The 15,678-nt window shown below is 42.3% G+C and overlaps 1 long non-coding RNA gene across 1 annotated transcript; it reads right to left on the bottom strand.

Annotated features, from left to right (window-relative positions):
* Positions 1 to 260: 260 nt before the first annotated feature.
* Positions 261 to 13,943, bottom strand: LOC146982348 (uncharacterized). The gene is made up of 4 exons (XR_015036251.1): positions 13,700 to 13,943; positions 4,773 to 4,882; positions 381 to 420; positions 261 to 291 (listed from the first exon to the last, which is right to left on the bottom strand). It is a non-coding gene; the product is annotated as an uncharacterized LOC146982348 (long non-coding RNA).
* Between the last annotated feature and the right edge of the window lie 1,735 nt (positions 13,944 to 15,678).

Genomic DNA, 15,678 nt, shown 5'->3' on the forward strand with positions numbered 1-15,678 from the left:
TTGATGAGGGAAACCAAGAAATCCCATAATGAGCCTCCGTAGCGTAGCTCTGAGCAGCTCACGGCTCTGCTCCGCCGTTCTAAAAATAGCTTGCACCGACAATTAAAGGTACCAAACCTACTGCTATGACTATAGGGGTTATGGCAATGGGCCAATTTGCCAAAATGTTGAACTATCCCTTTAAGGTTAAAATCTACTGAAGACACACGACCTTCGATAACGTGTAACGTCGGCCATGTTGGCGTCTTGTTGTCAGACTTACGTTGGTGAATGGGTCTGAACTGGGTCGATCTGAGAGAGAAAGAAAAACTAGTTCAGTCGATTCAGAGAAAACTGAGCTTAGAGCAGAAAGGAAAAAGAAGAAGAGGCGGTGGACTCACGGGATGTATTCCTCCGATTCATTCGTCTGACTGATGGAGACTGAGGGACGGAGGACACACACACATTACATCATCACATCATTATGACTTATACATGTACGGTGGCCCTGAGGTGCAAATCACAACAGCAAATCAGAAAACACAACGGCAAATCAGAAGAAAGATCTACATGTCCCATGGTTTTAAATACTGTACCTACTGGTATATTGTGTCTCCTTTAAAGGGATAGTATAATTTTTTTTAAAGTGGGGTTGTATGATCTCCAAATAGCCCCTAAGTACTTTCATTGCAGTAGAAGACTCTCTGCACTCCTCCCGTTAGCAACGCCAGCCCATAATAGCCCTGCCCAGAGATTTACAACATATACAGTGTTGTGAACAGACCCAAAGAAACGGCCTATTTTCACGGCCTAAAAGAGGTTTTACCTGAAAAAAAATACACAGTTCCATTGTTCACTATAATATAATTTTTTCCATTTTTTTATTTGGACCTAACCAACTGCTGATCGGCGGGCGCTAACCCTGGGCGGAGGGATACGTGAGTTGGTTAGGTCCAAATAAAAACTGTATTTTTCCTGCACTTTGAAGGGCTGGAAAAAATTATATTATAGTGAACAATGGAACTGTGTATTCTTTTTTCAGGTAAAACCTCTTTTAGGCCGTGAAAATAGGCCGTTTCTTTGGGTCTGTTCACAACACTGTATATGTTGTAAATCTCTGGGCAGGGCTATTATGGGCTGGCGTTGCTAACGGGAGGAGTGCAGAGAGTCTTCTACTGCAATTAAAGTACTTAGGGGCTATTTGTACATCATACAACCACACTTTAAAAAAAAAATGCTACTATCCCTTTAATCTGCTGCTTTTATTTCAGTATAGGGGGGACCGGACTATCAATGGAAATCAGCCGTGTGGCTAGAGTTGAGTACATTCACACTTGGAGTGTTGTTGATGTGCTTTGTCCCTCTTGATCAAATAAAGGAAATTGAATTGAATAATTGAATTGAATTGAAAACACAACAGCAAATCAGTTTGTTTAGTAATTTGCCGTTGTGTTTCCTGTTTTGTTGTTGTGTTTTCTGATTTGCTGTTGTGATTTGCACCTCAGGGCCACCGTAGTTATGACATTGTGTGTGTGTGTGTGTGTGTGTGTGTGTGTGTGTGTGTGTGTGTGTGTGTGTGTGTTGACCAGCTGTGTGTGTTTATGATCTCGTCTGACAGTCTGGTTAAAAACCACAGTCATCAAGTGATTACAAAAGTAGAGCAGCTGTTAAACCACGTGTGTGTGTGTGTGTGTGTGTGTGTGTGTGTGTGTGTGTGTGTGTGTGTGTGTGTGTGTGTGTGTGTGTGTGTGTGTGTGTGTGTGTGTGTGTGTGTGAGAGAGAACTTGACTCGTGTGATACTTTATATTAGTGTTTTACTGCAGCGGGTGATGAATCCACTTCCTGTGTGCGTGAACATTTAAACACTGATCACAGAAGAGATTAAAAACTAACACACACACACACACACACACACACACACATACACACACACAAAGTTAATGTTCAATGTGAATCAGATAAATTATGGTCTGATCGTTGATTCAGCTTTTCCTGTTTTAACCTCCTGTTGTCCTCCTGCAGGAAGGAAGGAAGGAAGGAAGGAAGGAAGGAAGGAAGGAAGGAAGGAAGGAAGGAAGGAAGGAAGGAAGGAAGGAAGGAAGGAAGGAAGGAAGGACGGAAGGAAGGAAGGGAACAGATTGAGTCAATTAGATCAAAAGAGGAAGGAAGAAGAAGTAAGGACGAAGGGAACAAAGGAAGGAAGGAAGGAAGGAAGGAAGGAAGGAAGGAAGGAAGGAAGGAAGGAAGGAAGGAAGGAAGGAAGGAAGGAAGGAAGGAAGGAAGGAAGGAAGGAAGGAAGGAAGGACAAAGGGAGAGATGGGAGGAAAGAAGGAAGGGAAAGATAGATGAACAGATTGGGTCAATTGGGTCAAAAAGGAAGAAAGAAGTAAGGACGAAGGAAGGAAGGAAGGAAGGAAGGAAGGAAGGAAGGAAGGAAGGATTGTGGAAAGAAGGAAGGAAAAAGGACGGAAAAAAATATGGAGGGAGGGAACAGATTGGGTCAATTGGATCAAAAGAGGAAGGAAGAAGAAGTAAGGACAAAGTGAACGAAGGAAGGAAGGACGGAAGGAAGGAAAGAAAAGTGGAGGGAAGGAACAGATTAGGTAAAGGCAGGAAGCAGAAGGACGAAGGAAGGAAGGAAGGAAGGAAGGAAGGAAGGAAGGATTGTGGAAAGAAGGAAGGAAGGAAGGAAGGAAGGAAGGAAGGACAAAGGGAGAGATGGGAGGGAAGAAGGAAGGGAAAGATAGATGAACAGATTGGGTCAAAAAGGAAGGAAGAAGAAGGAAGGACGAAGGAAGGAAGCAAGGATGGAAGGAAGAAAGAAAAATGGAGGGAAGGAACAGATTGGGTCAAGGAAGGAAGCAGAAGGACGGACGAAGGAAGGAAGGAGGGAAGGAAGTAAGGACGAAGGGAAGGAAGGAAGGAAAGATTGTGGAAAGAAGGAAGGGAGAAAGGAAGGAAAGAAATATGGAGGGAGGGAACAGATTGGGTCAATTGGATCAAAAGAGGAAGGAGAAGAAGTAAGGACGAAGTGAACGAAGGAAGGAAGGATGGAAGGAAAGAAAGAAAAGTGGAGGGAAGGAACAGATTAGGTAAAGGTAGGAAGCAGAAGGACGGACAAAGGAGGGAAGGTAGGAAGGATTGTGGAAAGAAGGAAGGGAGAAAGGAAGGAAGGAAGGAAGGAAGGAAGGAAGGAAGGAAGGAAGGAAGGACAATGGGAGAGATGGGAGGAAATAAGGAAGGGAAAAGGAAGGTAAAATAGATTAACAGATTGGGTCAATTGGGTCAAAAAGGAAGGAAGAAGTAAGGGCAAAGGGAATGAAGGAAGGAAGGAAGGATGGAAGGATTGTGGAAAGAAGGAAGGAAAAAGGACGGAAAGAAATATGGAGGAAGGGAACGGATTGGGTCAATTAGATCAAAAGAGGAAGGAAGAAGAAGTAAGGACGACGGAAAGGAAGGAAGGAAGGAAGGAAGGAAGGAAGGAAGGAAGGAAGGAAGGAAGGAAGGAAGGAAAGACAAATGGAGGGAAGGAACAGATTAGGTCAAGGAAAGAAGCAGAAGGACGGACGAAGGAAGGAAGGAAGGAAGGATTGTGGAAAGAAGGAAGGGAGAAAGGAAGGAAAGAAGGAAGGGTGGAGGAAGGAAGGAAGGAAGGACAAAGGGAGAGATGGGAGGAAAGAAGGAAGGGAAAGATAGATGAACAGATTGGGTCAATTGGGTCAAAAAGGAAGAAAGAAGTAAGGACGAAGTGAACGAAGGAAGGAAGGACGGAAGGAAAGAAAGAAAAGTGGAGGGAAGGAACAGATTAGGTAAAGGCAGGAAGCAGAAGGACGAAGGAAGGAAGGAAGGAAGGAAGGATTGTGGAAGGAAGGAAGGAAGGAAGGAAGGAAGGAAGGAAGGAAGGAAGGAAGGAAGGAAGGAAGGAAGGAAGGAAGGAAGGAAGGAAGGAAGGAAGGACAAAGGGAGAGATGGGAGGGAAGAAGGAAGGGAAAGATAGATGAACAGATTGGGTCAAAAAGGAAGGAAGAAGTAAAGGTGAAGGGAAGGAAGGAAGGAAGGATTGTGGAAAGAAGGAAGGGAGAAAGGAAGGAAAGAAGGAAGGATGGAGGAAGGGAACAGATTGGGTCAATTAGATCAAAAGAGGAAGGAAGAAGAAGGAAGGACGAAGGAAGGAAGGAAGGATGGAGGAAGGAAAGAAAGAAAAATGGAGGGAAGGAACAGATTGGGTCAAGGAAGGAAGCAGAAGGATGGACAAAGGAAGGAAGGAAGGAAGGAAGGAAGGAAGGAAGGAAGGAAGGATTGTGGAAAGAAGGAAGGGAGAAAGGAAGGAAAGAAGGAAGGATGGAGGGAGGGAACAGATTGGGTCAAGGAAGGAAGCAGAAGGACGGACGAAGGAGGGAAGGAAGGAAAGAAGGAAGGATTGTGGAAAGGACAAAGGGAGAGATGGGAGGAAAGAAGGAAGGGAAAGATAGATGAACAGATTGGGTCAAAAAAGAAGTTAGAAGTAAGGACGAAGGGAAGGAAGGTAGGAAGGATTGTGGAAAGAAGGAAGGGAGAAAGGAATGAAAGAAGGAAGGATGGAGGAAGGGAACAGATTGGATCAATTTGACCCAGAAGGACGACAGGAGGGTTAAAAAATGACACATGAACGCACTGAAGCTGAGTTTTCCCACCAGCCCTGAACGCAGCACTCGTCACATGAACTTCAATACTGATGTACATTCAAGTTGTTTTTAGTTTGTTTGTTGTTGTTGACAGTACGCCCCCCCCAACCCCCCCCTCCCCCTCCTCACCCATGGGTCCTTTGCTCCAGCAGTTGAGGCAGACGAGAAGCAGCAGCACCAGGGAGACGAGGACGGCGGCCGAGAGAACCACGAGGAACCAGGAGGCGTCCATGGTTCATCTGAGGACGAGACGAGACCTTCACTCAGTCATTACACCTTCAACTAGAAATACGTGTGAATGCCGAAAGCAATTGCTGAATTAGCAAACGCAATTGACAAATAGTGCAAGTAGTGATCAACATGCAAAGGTATGATGATGACCAGGGGAGGAATCGAACCCACAAGCTCATGGTCAGTAGACCTTTAGGATCATCAGCCCAGTGATCTAACCCAGGGCCGGCCCGTGGCATAAACCCTCTATGCGGTTGTTTAGGGCCACAGCCGTTAGGTGGGGGAAAGGTACCGGGGATCATTCAAGTCATTTAAACATCCTGAGGTCTGCACATGCAGCTATGAGCTTTATCTGTAATGTGAAGTCAATATTCAGCTTCTTTTATCTCACATTTGAGACATTTGGTGAAAATAGAACGGCAGAATGACAACAGTTGTGCAATCTTACAAAATTTCATTTTAGACTTGTTTTCTACACTTATCTATTACTGTATTCATATCCTATTTCAAGCACCAAAACAGTTCATTCTCATGACTGAAGGAGTGTTTTCACAAGGGATTTTAATTTTTTTTCAAAAAGCAGACCTCAAATTTCCAACATTTGGCCTAAATTATTTCTTTCTACAGTGTTCTAGGACAAACTGGCCTCAGTGTGCTTACAGCGGAGGTTCTAATATTTAGACATAAAACACTTGAGTATTGTTACATCTGCAAGTATCTTAAAAAGATCAATTTAAGAAAATATGTAAAAGTGGAGAAAATGGCCTCAAACCTCAGAGGGCATAAACACGTCTGTATTCAGTTTTAACCAGTGATTTGGTGTTTGAGCTTAGAGTGCAGGGCCACAAACAAAAATCTTGTAAAAAAAAAATCAAGTATGAATAGTTGAAAAGAGAAAAGTGATAGCACCTATGTCGCAGAAAAGCTGAACGTTTTGATATATTAATTGTTGAAATAGCACAAAGTATGAAGGACTAGTTAATGGACAAAAAAGTGGTGGTTGTAAGAATAATAAGTTTAAACAAAATGGCCGAACTGAACAACAGCATTCACACTAATTAGATCGTTTCCTCTTAAAGGGACAGTTCAACATTTAGTCAGATCCATCCTCCTCTCACCATAACCCCTATAGTCATAGCAGTAGGTTCATCACCTTTAATTATCGGTGCAAGTTGTTTTGAGATCGGCGGAGCAGAGACGTGAGCTGCTCAGTGAACACAGTGGAGGTGAACGGTACAGGTCCCCTGTCCCTCATCAAACTCATCAAATACACAATCCAACAACTCCACAACGCTCTGGTGGACAAGTTGTGACCTGCACATTCACCACGCTATGAGATAATAACACAACGTTACCAGACAGAGTTGTTTTAGAGGTAAATGCAGCCGGAACTACATTCCAGACATGGCTGCTGGGTGGAGGGATTTCAGAAGAGAAAGTAGTTCAGAGTATTTGTGTCGTAATGTTACATAATTGTACATGATTATCTGTATTTGATGAGTTTGATGAAGGGAAAAGCGGAAATACTGTGTGCATCCGTTGCGTAGCTCTGAGCAGCTCACGTCTCTGCTCCGCCAATTTCCAAACAGCTTGCACAGACAATTAAACGTAATAACCCCATGGTAATAGGCGAATTTGCCAAAATGTTGAACTATCCCTTTAATTATTACTGTTAACTCAGTGACAGTTTAAAACCTGCGAATGAACGGCTGGATAAACAAACAAACTAAAGAGTTTCCAGAAACTGATTGACACGTGTTTTTACTTAATAGAATCTCTTCTGCTGCTCATTTATCTGACGACTGCAGTTCATTTAATCGATATTCTGACGGATAAAGCTTCAACTCTGTCTGAAAATCCAACTGACACATAATATGAATATTAATAATGATAATGTAATGACGTCAGATGCTCAGATAAGAATCTAAACTGTGACTTTGTGTTTTCACTCAGACTCTGGATGTTTCTCTCTCTGTGGTTTTCCTGCTGCTGAAGTGAACGAGGAAACTTCCACCGGTGAGGCGTTCACTTCACAAACACAAACACAACACATCCATAACAAGATTCATCTCATCTCAGTGTAGTTTTCCATCTCTGGAGCTCTAATAACAACAGGTCGGTGTCAGCCAATCAGAAGAGACGCTCTGAGCCTCTCTTCTGATTGGCTGACTGTTTTTTAAAGCGATCCAATAAAAACAGAGCAGATTTCAGAATAAAACACTCCAAATCCAGAAACCAAATCCTGCAAAGTTGTTGGATGGTGTTGTCCAGGTAGTGGGGGGGCGGGGCTTAGTTGTGACATCACAAAGTGACAGGAAGTCCTGACGGCTGGTTTTAAGGCTCAGTTTCTGAATCCAGGCTGTGTGTATTTCTCTGTGGACTGAGGCTTTGATACTTTCACAGTATTAATATAGAACCTAGAGCTGCTTTATAATCACACTACACATGGACATCTACCTTTATACTGTATGGAGCTTTAATACAAACATCTACCTTTATACTGTATGGAGCTTTAACACAAACATCTACCTTTATACTGTATGGAGCTTTAATACAAACATCTACCTTTATACTGTATGGAGCTTTAACACAAACATCTACCTTTATACTGTATGGAGCTTTAACACAAACATCTACCTTTATACTGTATGGAGCTTTAACACAAACATCTACCTTTATACTGTATGGAGCTTTAACACAAACATCTACCTTTATACTGTATGGAGCTTTAATACAAACATCTACCTTTATACTGTATGGAGCTTTAACACAAACATCTACCTTTATAGCCTACTGTATGGAGCTTTAACACAAACATCTACCTTTATACTGAAGGAGCTTTAACACAAACATCTACCTTTATACTGTATGGAGCTTTAACACAAACATCTACCTTTATACTGTATGGAGCTTTAATACAAACATCTACCTTTATACTGTATGGAGCTTTAACACAAACATCTACCTTTATACTGTATGGAGCTTTAACACAAACATCTACCTTTATACTGTATGGAGCTTTAATACAAACATCTACCTTTATACTGTATGGAGCTTTAATACAAACATCTACCTTTATACTGTATGGAGCTTTAACATAAAACATCTGGAGCTTTAACGTGTTTTTAAACGGCGCTGCTCTGTTTGTATCTGGAGGTTTTTCCTGAGGTGCGAGAAGGCGACAGCTCGGTGATGATGAAGATTGAGATGAAGATGAAGATGATGAATATCAGAGGTGAGTCACACAGGAAGTAAAAAACCATTTTCACACGTGGTTCCTCTGACTGGTACCGTCTCTACGCCTCTACAGCTTCAGCTTCAGCTCTGTCTCACTCTCCACACACGGATGGATCAACACGCCGTCGGCCATCTTGTGAGGCCTGATGCTGCATGGCTCCATCTTTGGGCTCAAAGGTTTCTAATGACGGCAGCAGCCAATAGGAGTAGCTGCAGCGTGACAGGAAGAGAAGAGGACGGCGGCGCTATCAGGGAGTTGTCATCAGGCTGTTAATGCTGCTGCAGCTGGGAAACGGCCCAACTAGCAGCTGATAAACTACTCTGACTTCCTGAAAACTCCCACACACTGTGTCATATTTGCACTGACATAAACTTCATTTCTGTATACGACATGTGTACCTACAAAATAAAAGCACATATGTTAAATTCTACATGGAACCTGTTAGAAATTGGAGTATATATATATGTTTATGTTTGTGTAGGTCCATGTTTATGTTGTAGATGTTAGATAAATATATGAATATAAATTATACATCATATTTATTAATATATATGCACTTTTTAATCATATTTTATCTTGCAGTAGGTCCTTTTAATCTGCCCATGATATGTTACGTGTTATCTGGTGTTGTCTATTTGTGTATGTGTTTCAATGTGTGGATCTTCCTGGCTGCAAATCAATTTTCCCTGTTTGGGACAAATAAAGAGACTTTGATATATATACGTATATCCTTAGTGTATAAACAGAGAGATCTGAACACCAGATTCAACCTGATTATACATCAATGAGTTGTATGTGTACACCAATAAAGATAAAATATAAAATGCTGGCAAAAATATGTTAGACATGTATCTAAATGAACATATTGTTAATACATGTGGTATAGATATTTTCTATATATGAATATAAACAAATGCTACTGTTGGTTTTTTGTTAATATCATTCACTTATATATTCATATGCAAATGATGTTTATAAATAATAATACTATGGTGACATCACTCTTGACACATGAACTTATCATTATTATTTATTGAGGTTATAACATCTGAACAGCTGCTCAGGGGCGTAACTTTGGGTTAAACATTGAGGGGGTTAACATCTCTGTGTCCATATAAGGAGTTTTTTTTTTTTTAAAGCAAAAAACATCAGTGTATATATGTCCTAACATATACACATAGTGCAAAATCATTAACTTTGAAAGGACAAGGCTAATTTACCTCTTTATTTTTGGCATTCCCATATTGATAAATAGTAAAAAGTGTAGTAAAAAGGATAATTCCGTCATTTACCACCATTATTCTTAAACGCATCAGTTAACCAGGTGATTAACACATTTATTCTGACAGGACTAATGTTTATTATTAATTTCATCACCACTTCATCACTGTGTAGCTGTTTCTTACCAGGCAGATGAACTAATGACACAATTTGTGATTTAGGAAGCTATGACGAGGCTAACAGATATGAACACAATACACCTCGTCGTTAATACAATATAAAGACCAAATTTGATTCAGAGAGAAACATCGATCAGTTCTCAGATCAGATAAATCCTACCAGCACATTTACTCTGTGGCTCCTCCTCCAGCTTTACCTCCAGACACTATGACGAACCAACTATCTAAAATTGTTTCTTGGCCTCGGCCTTGGCCTTCAACCGACCGGCCCAAGGAAAGAGTCTTAGCACGCATTCATTTAGAAGAAGTTTAACCGCTGTTGATCAGGGTTCTCAATGGGCCAGTCCCGTCCAGACGCGCTGGTTTGGGCCAAGAATATATGACTTTTGTTGAGTTGGGCCTTGGGCTTCCTTCTTTTTGGCTGGGTTCAGGTCATTCTACATGAATGGAAGGCTAATGGGACTTCATTGAAGGTTAGGGAGTTCTCAGAAAGAACCGGGTCGGAGGCTCTGATCTTACAAGGTTGGTTGACGCTCCATTCTCCCTGGAACTAATCATTGATTTAACCAGAACTAGGACTCTGGAGCTGGAGACAAGGGACACATTAGGTTGTTAAGGTGTTAAGGTGTAAATCCTACAGAGTTCCTCTGTAATTCCCCATAAATTACACCCTTGCAGCTGCTAATGCTAACGTTTTGTTATGTACAAAAGGTCGAGGAGAAAATAAACGTTGTAAAAAGTGTTTAACGTGATATAAAACACATGTTAAACACGTTTAAGTCGTGAGGATTCAGTCGTCTTGTCTCATGGTTTTGTGACAGTTGAGGTTCCTGTCACTATGCCTCCAATTGATCATGTGCCCTGGCTGCTTGGCCAAGGGGATGTCCCTTTGGGTGACTGGCAAGCGCGCGTGACTCTTACCCGGGAGGTGTGGGTTCAATCCCTGCCCGGGCCCTCTTCACCTTGCCACAGTTTGGTAATCTTCCTTTTAAACAACGAAACTGTGTTATTCAGATCAATAAATGGTCTGGGTGGTGACTGGGTGAATGTCTACAGTCATTAAACACATTAAACTGTTATGGTTCCTCATAACGGCCCAACACTTGGGTGTGGAACGATGGAAACTTCTCACCCTCAGTGGTCGACGTCTTGGCTGCGTAGCGGAGTATAATATAAATCAACATTCAATGTTTCTGCCAGTAAGAGGAGCCGGCTGACGTGGCGGCGTCATCTCCACCTCACATTACACATTCAGCCCACACAAGCAAAAAAAGTAAAGGCGTTCATTGTTGCTAATTGAAATGACGAACACAACAAGCCGGTAGATGTGTTGACGGGCGAAAGTAGCGTCCAAAAAAGAAGAAGACGTTGGCGACCGTTGTGATCGTTGGTTCCCAGTAAGTTCACAAAGACAGGATTCGACTTGAGACACGAACTGTGGAAAGTCACGCACTACATTCACATTCTCTGTTATTAACTGTTTTCTTGTCTGTAACAACATCTATTGCACATCTGTCCGTCCTGGGTGAGGGATCCCTCCTCTGTTGCTCACCCTGAGGTTTCTCCTGGTTTTCCCTGTTAAAAGGGTTTTCCATGGAGGAAAGGATCATCCCTATGTTCCCCAGGTCCTATGTTCCCTACTTTGTATGGGACCGGGGAACATAGGACCCTTATTCTAAAAAATGGTCCTATGTTCCCTGCTTTTCCCCAAAAGGGTCCTATGTTCCCCTCTGTGTCCAGACCGGGGAACATAAAACCCTTTTTTAGAAAAAGGGTCCTATGTTCCCCGCTTTTTCCCCCCTTTTTTGTGACTTTGAGTGAGAAGTGTAATTGTCCCATTGGTTGGGTTTAGGCAATGAAGAAAGGAGTTGGTTAAGTTTAGTAAAAAGACCAGGTAGAGGCTAGACAGGCCAGATACAGTACAGGCCAAAAGTTTGGACACACCTTCTCATTCAATGTGTTTCCTTTATTCTCACTGAAGGCACCAAAACTATGAATGAACACATGTGGAATTAACGAAAAAATGTGAAATAACTGAAAACACGTCTTTTCTTCTTTGTCTTCTTTTCTTCTTCCTCTCCTTCTTCCTCCTCCTCCTCTATCTCTGCCCCCACCAATTCTAGTTTCTTCAAAGTAGCCCCCCTTTGCTCTGATTACTGCTTTGCACACTCTTGGCATTCTCTTGGTGAGCTTCAAGAGGTGAACCTGACCTGAACATGGTTTTCACTTCACAGGTGGTGAAGCCTTGTCAGGTTCATTAGTGGAATTTCAGTGAGAATCTACAATGTAAATAGTCATGAAAATAAAGGAAATGCATTGAGTGTGTCCAAACTTTTGGCCTGTACTGTAGATAGAGAGAGTCCAGGTAAGCAGAGAGAGTCCATCGACCAGCAACAGTGGGGAACATAGGGAACCCTTTTTCAGAAAAAGGGTCCTATGTTCCCCAGTATATATTGCGACTGGGGAACATAGGACCCTTGGGGAACATAGGTACGCTCCCGTTTTTCCTCAGTGGATGTGAGGGTCTAAGGACAGAGGATGTTGTTGTGATGCCATGTGAAGCCCTTTGAGACAAACTGTTTGTAAAATAAAATAAAATAGCCTTGCCTTACAGAAGTAACAACATAGTGTAGATAATAAACTACATGACAGTGAACTGATGGAAGGACTGTCTCTGTCCTGTGTCGTCTAAGTGTTTTTAAATCGGGGTTACAGGCCTCAGTTTGGGACACGGTCGGGGTCGATCTGGGTTTATTCTGTATTTAACGTCTCCGGGTGTTTATGTTATCATTCAACTGATGCTGGAGCAGCAGAAACACTGAGGGAATAAATGAACGAACAGAGTTTCAACCTCTGAGGTTTCACCGGCTCAGAGAGTTTGAACCGTTCGACCTGTTTCCACTGCGGCTCTGAGGAGAAGAAGACTGTTATCTCTGTGATAGCGGCTCTGAAAACTGTCACTTCCTGGAGTCTCTGCAGGTTTGTCTGAGTCCAGGAAGTGACAGCTACATACAAACCTGAGCACGAAGCTGCTGCTGCTGCTGCTGTAATAATCACAGGTTTTTTTTTTTTAAAGAAAGGAAACACTGCAGCTTTCTCTCTCCTCGGCCCCGGGTTGAAACATGTCAGATTTAAAGTCAAATAACGTTACGTAGAGCTGTGAAATGTGGCTTTCACACCTCAGTTCATGTGTTGGTGCTCAGAGACATAAATATAAAAACATGTTAGTTAGTGACTGAGGTTGGCTGGGGACTGCTGCTCTCAGGCTAGCACTTTCCCTCTGTTTCCAGTCTTTGTGCTAAGCTAAGCTAAGCTAACAGCTGAGTGGGAACGGCCTTGGAGCAGAAAAGGAGGAAGAAGTTTCTCCAAAACTTCAACATCTACTTATTTTAAACAGATGGAGGTTTAAAGAGATAATAGAACATATGAATTAATGAATAAATTAATGAACGTGTCATAGTGACGCAAGTGGAGCTTCAAACATCATCGATCGTCACATTTTAACATTCATAAATCAATAACAAGTTGAGCTCAGTTCAGATCAAAACATCAGATGCTAAAAGTTAAAACTCAAACTCATCCAGAGATAAAAGAAACCTCAGCGTCGTGTTTAACCAGAGATTGTGTTTATACTTTTACCTATCTCTTTCTTGATATTTTATACTTATAGACTTAATAACTACTTAATTAACTACTTTTATTCTATTGTAAACTTTTTATGATTCTGTTATTGGGCTTGTTGCACCACGACCAGAGAAACTGATTTGGTTCCACCTCATGTTTTAACAACACAACGTTGAAATGACAATAAAGTTTCTTTGAATCCGTGAACCGGAGGAAGAACCAGACTGTTCGTTGTCTGGACATTAAACATCAGACAGAGTTGGACCCAGGCTGAACTGATGGAGGCTTAAAGGCAGACAGAGGCCTCCTCCTCCTCCTCCTCCTCCTCCTCCTCCTCCTCCTCGTTTCCTTCTCTAGTTTCTCTCTACTTTTGTTCTAACGAAGCAAAAAACTACGACTACGACAAAGTTTCTCTTAATTTCTCTTCGGTCGAGGTCGAACTCTGTCTCTGGATAAAAGTTTACAGAGTTCAAGCTGACCTTTGACCTGAGACGACACAGAATAAACTCACTGCCGGTCTCTGTCTGTGTGTGTGTGTGATGCAGGGACGAACGAGGACTCACCTGCAGCCGAGGACACGCTGGACGGAGGAGGAGGAGGAAGAGGAGGAGGAGGAGGAGGAGGAAGAGGAGGAAGAGGAGGAAGAGGAGGATCGGTGAAGTTCTGGGTCCTGAGCTCGGTTCAGTTCTCCGGTCCACATGAGGCGACTCAGTTAACTAACGACCGTCACCAAACATCCGCCATCGTGTCGTTGACTCGACTCTTCTTCGTCTTCTTCTTCAGTCAGTCAGCTCGCACCCTGAACCTCTTCACCTCCCTCCTCCTCTTCCTCCTCCTCCTCTTCCTCCTCCTCCCCTCTCTGTGACGCGGCAGCAGCCAATCAGCTCGCCTCCTCTCCCGCCACAGATCACAGATCAGCTCGTCTCATCTCCAGAGGCGACGGTGGCGACGCCGTGTGAACGAAACACCGACCGGTGACTCACCAACCAACCAACCAACCAACCGACCGAGTGTGTGTGTGTGTGTGTGAGAGTGTGTGTGTGTGTGTGTGTGTGTGTGTGTGTGTGTGTATGAGAGTGTGTGTGTGTGTGTGTGGGCTGATGTGTCGGCCTCAACTGCAAAACTGCAACTGGAGGCGAAAAAACTGCAGCAGAAGGAGAATAAGAATAAGTAGAAGAATGAGACAGTGATGATGATGATGATGATGATGATGATGAAGACGAAGAGGAAGAGGAAGAGGAAGACGACCTCGGCACTTCACACAGGGTTTTTTTTTTTCACACCAACAGCTCGGACCAATCAGGCGCCGGCGCTGTGACGGCTCGGTGTCAGAGAGTTGCATCGCTGCAGCAACAACCGTCTCTACATCCTCCCACCTACAAACAGGAAACCACAGGGGGAGGGAGGGGAGGGGGGGAGGGGGGGGAAACTAGTCCTCTATTTCTCTCTCTCTTTCTCTCTCTCCTCGATCGGCCTCGTTTCACAAAACAAGAGGAGACCCCCCCCCCCACACCCCCCCTCCTTCCTCTATCAACTTTTATCTATTGAGGTGGGAAAACACTTCAGGCTTTTACTTTGAAACATTCAGCTCAACGTGAAACTTTCCTCATTTAGGGGGTTCATTAAAAAAACAAAAACACCCCTAACCCTAATTCCAAGTCGCCGTGGAAACAGACGAGTCGACAGGAAAAGGAAACACAAACGGAGAAAACAAAAAAAGGAAAACATACAGTAAACAACTACAATTTAAATCTGTTTTCTTCATTCACTTCCTGTTTCCAGCTGCTTGTTGCTTCATTGGTTTGATTTTTTTTTTATCATCTAATTGACTTTAAAAAAAAATGTTGTTAATTTCATGGATTAATATTAAAGTTAAAATATTAAAAATATCCCAAAGAGTTCATTTGTAAATTGTTTTTTTCCCCATTCACGAGTTTTTATACCAATGTATTTATGTCAGATTATTTATTTCTACTTTGAGAGGTGGGAAAACACTTCAGACTTTTACTTTGAAACATTCAGCTCAACGTGAAACTTTCCTCATTTCTCCTCATTTAAGTTCATAAAAAAAAAGCCCCAAAAAAACAAGTCACCATGGAAACTGACGAGTCGACAGGAAAAGGAAACACAAACGGAGAAAACAAAAAAGGAAACGTAAACAACTAAAATTAAAATCTGTTTCTTCATTCACTTCCTGTTTCCAGCTGCTCGTTCCTTCATTGGTTGGATCTTTTTTTTTTTAATCATTGAATTGACTTTTTTTTCTTCTTTTTTTGGTTAATTTTAATGAAGTTAAAATATTAAATATATCCCAAAGAGTGCATTTGTACATTCCCATTCATGAGGGTTTTTATACCAATGTATTTATGTCAGTTTATTTTTATTAATAACTTTGAGAGGAGAGAAAACACTTGAGACTTTTAATTTGAAACATTCAGCTCAATGTCAAACTTTCCTAATTTCTCCTCATTTAAGTTCATTAACCCCCCCACCCAAAAAAACAACAAAAAACAAGTTACCATGGATACTGACGAGTCGACAG

Source organism: Trachurus japonicus, chromosome 8 (assembly GCF_045865225.1).
Source record: "Trachurus japonicus isolate A0001 chromosome 8, Traja_1.0".
Taxonomy (NCBI): Eukaryota; Metazoa; Chordata; class Actinopteri; order Carangiformes; family Carangidae; genus Trachurus; species Trachurus japonicus.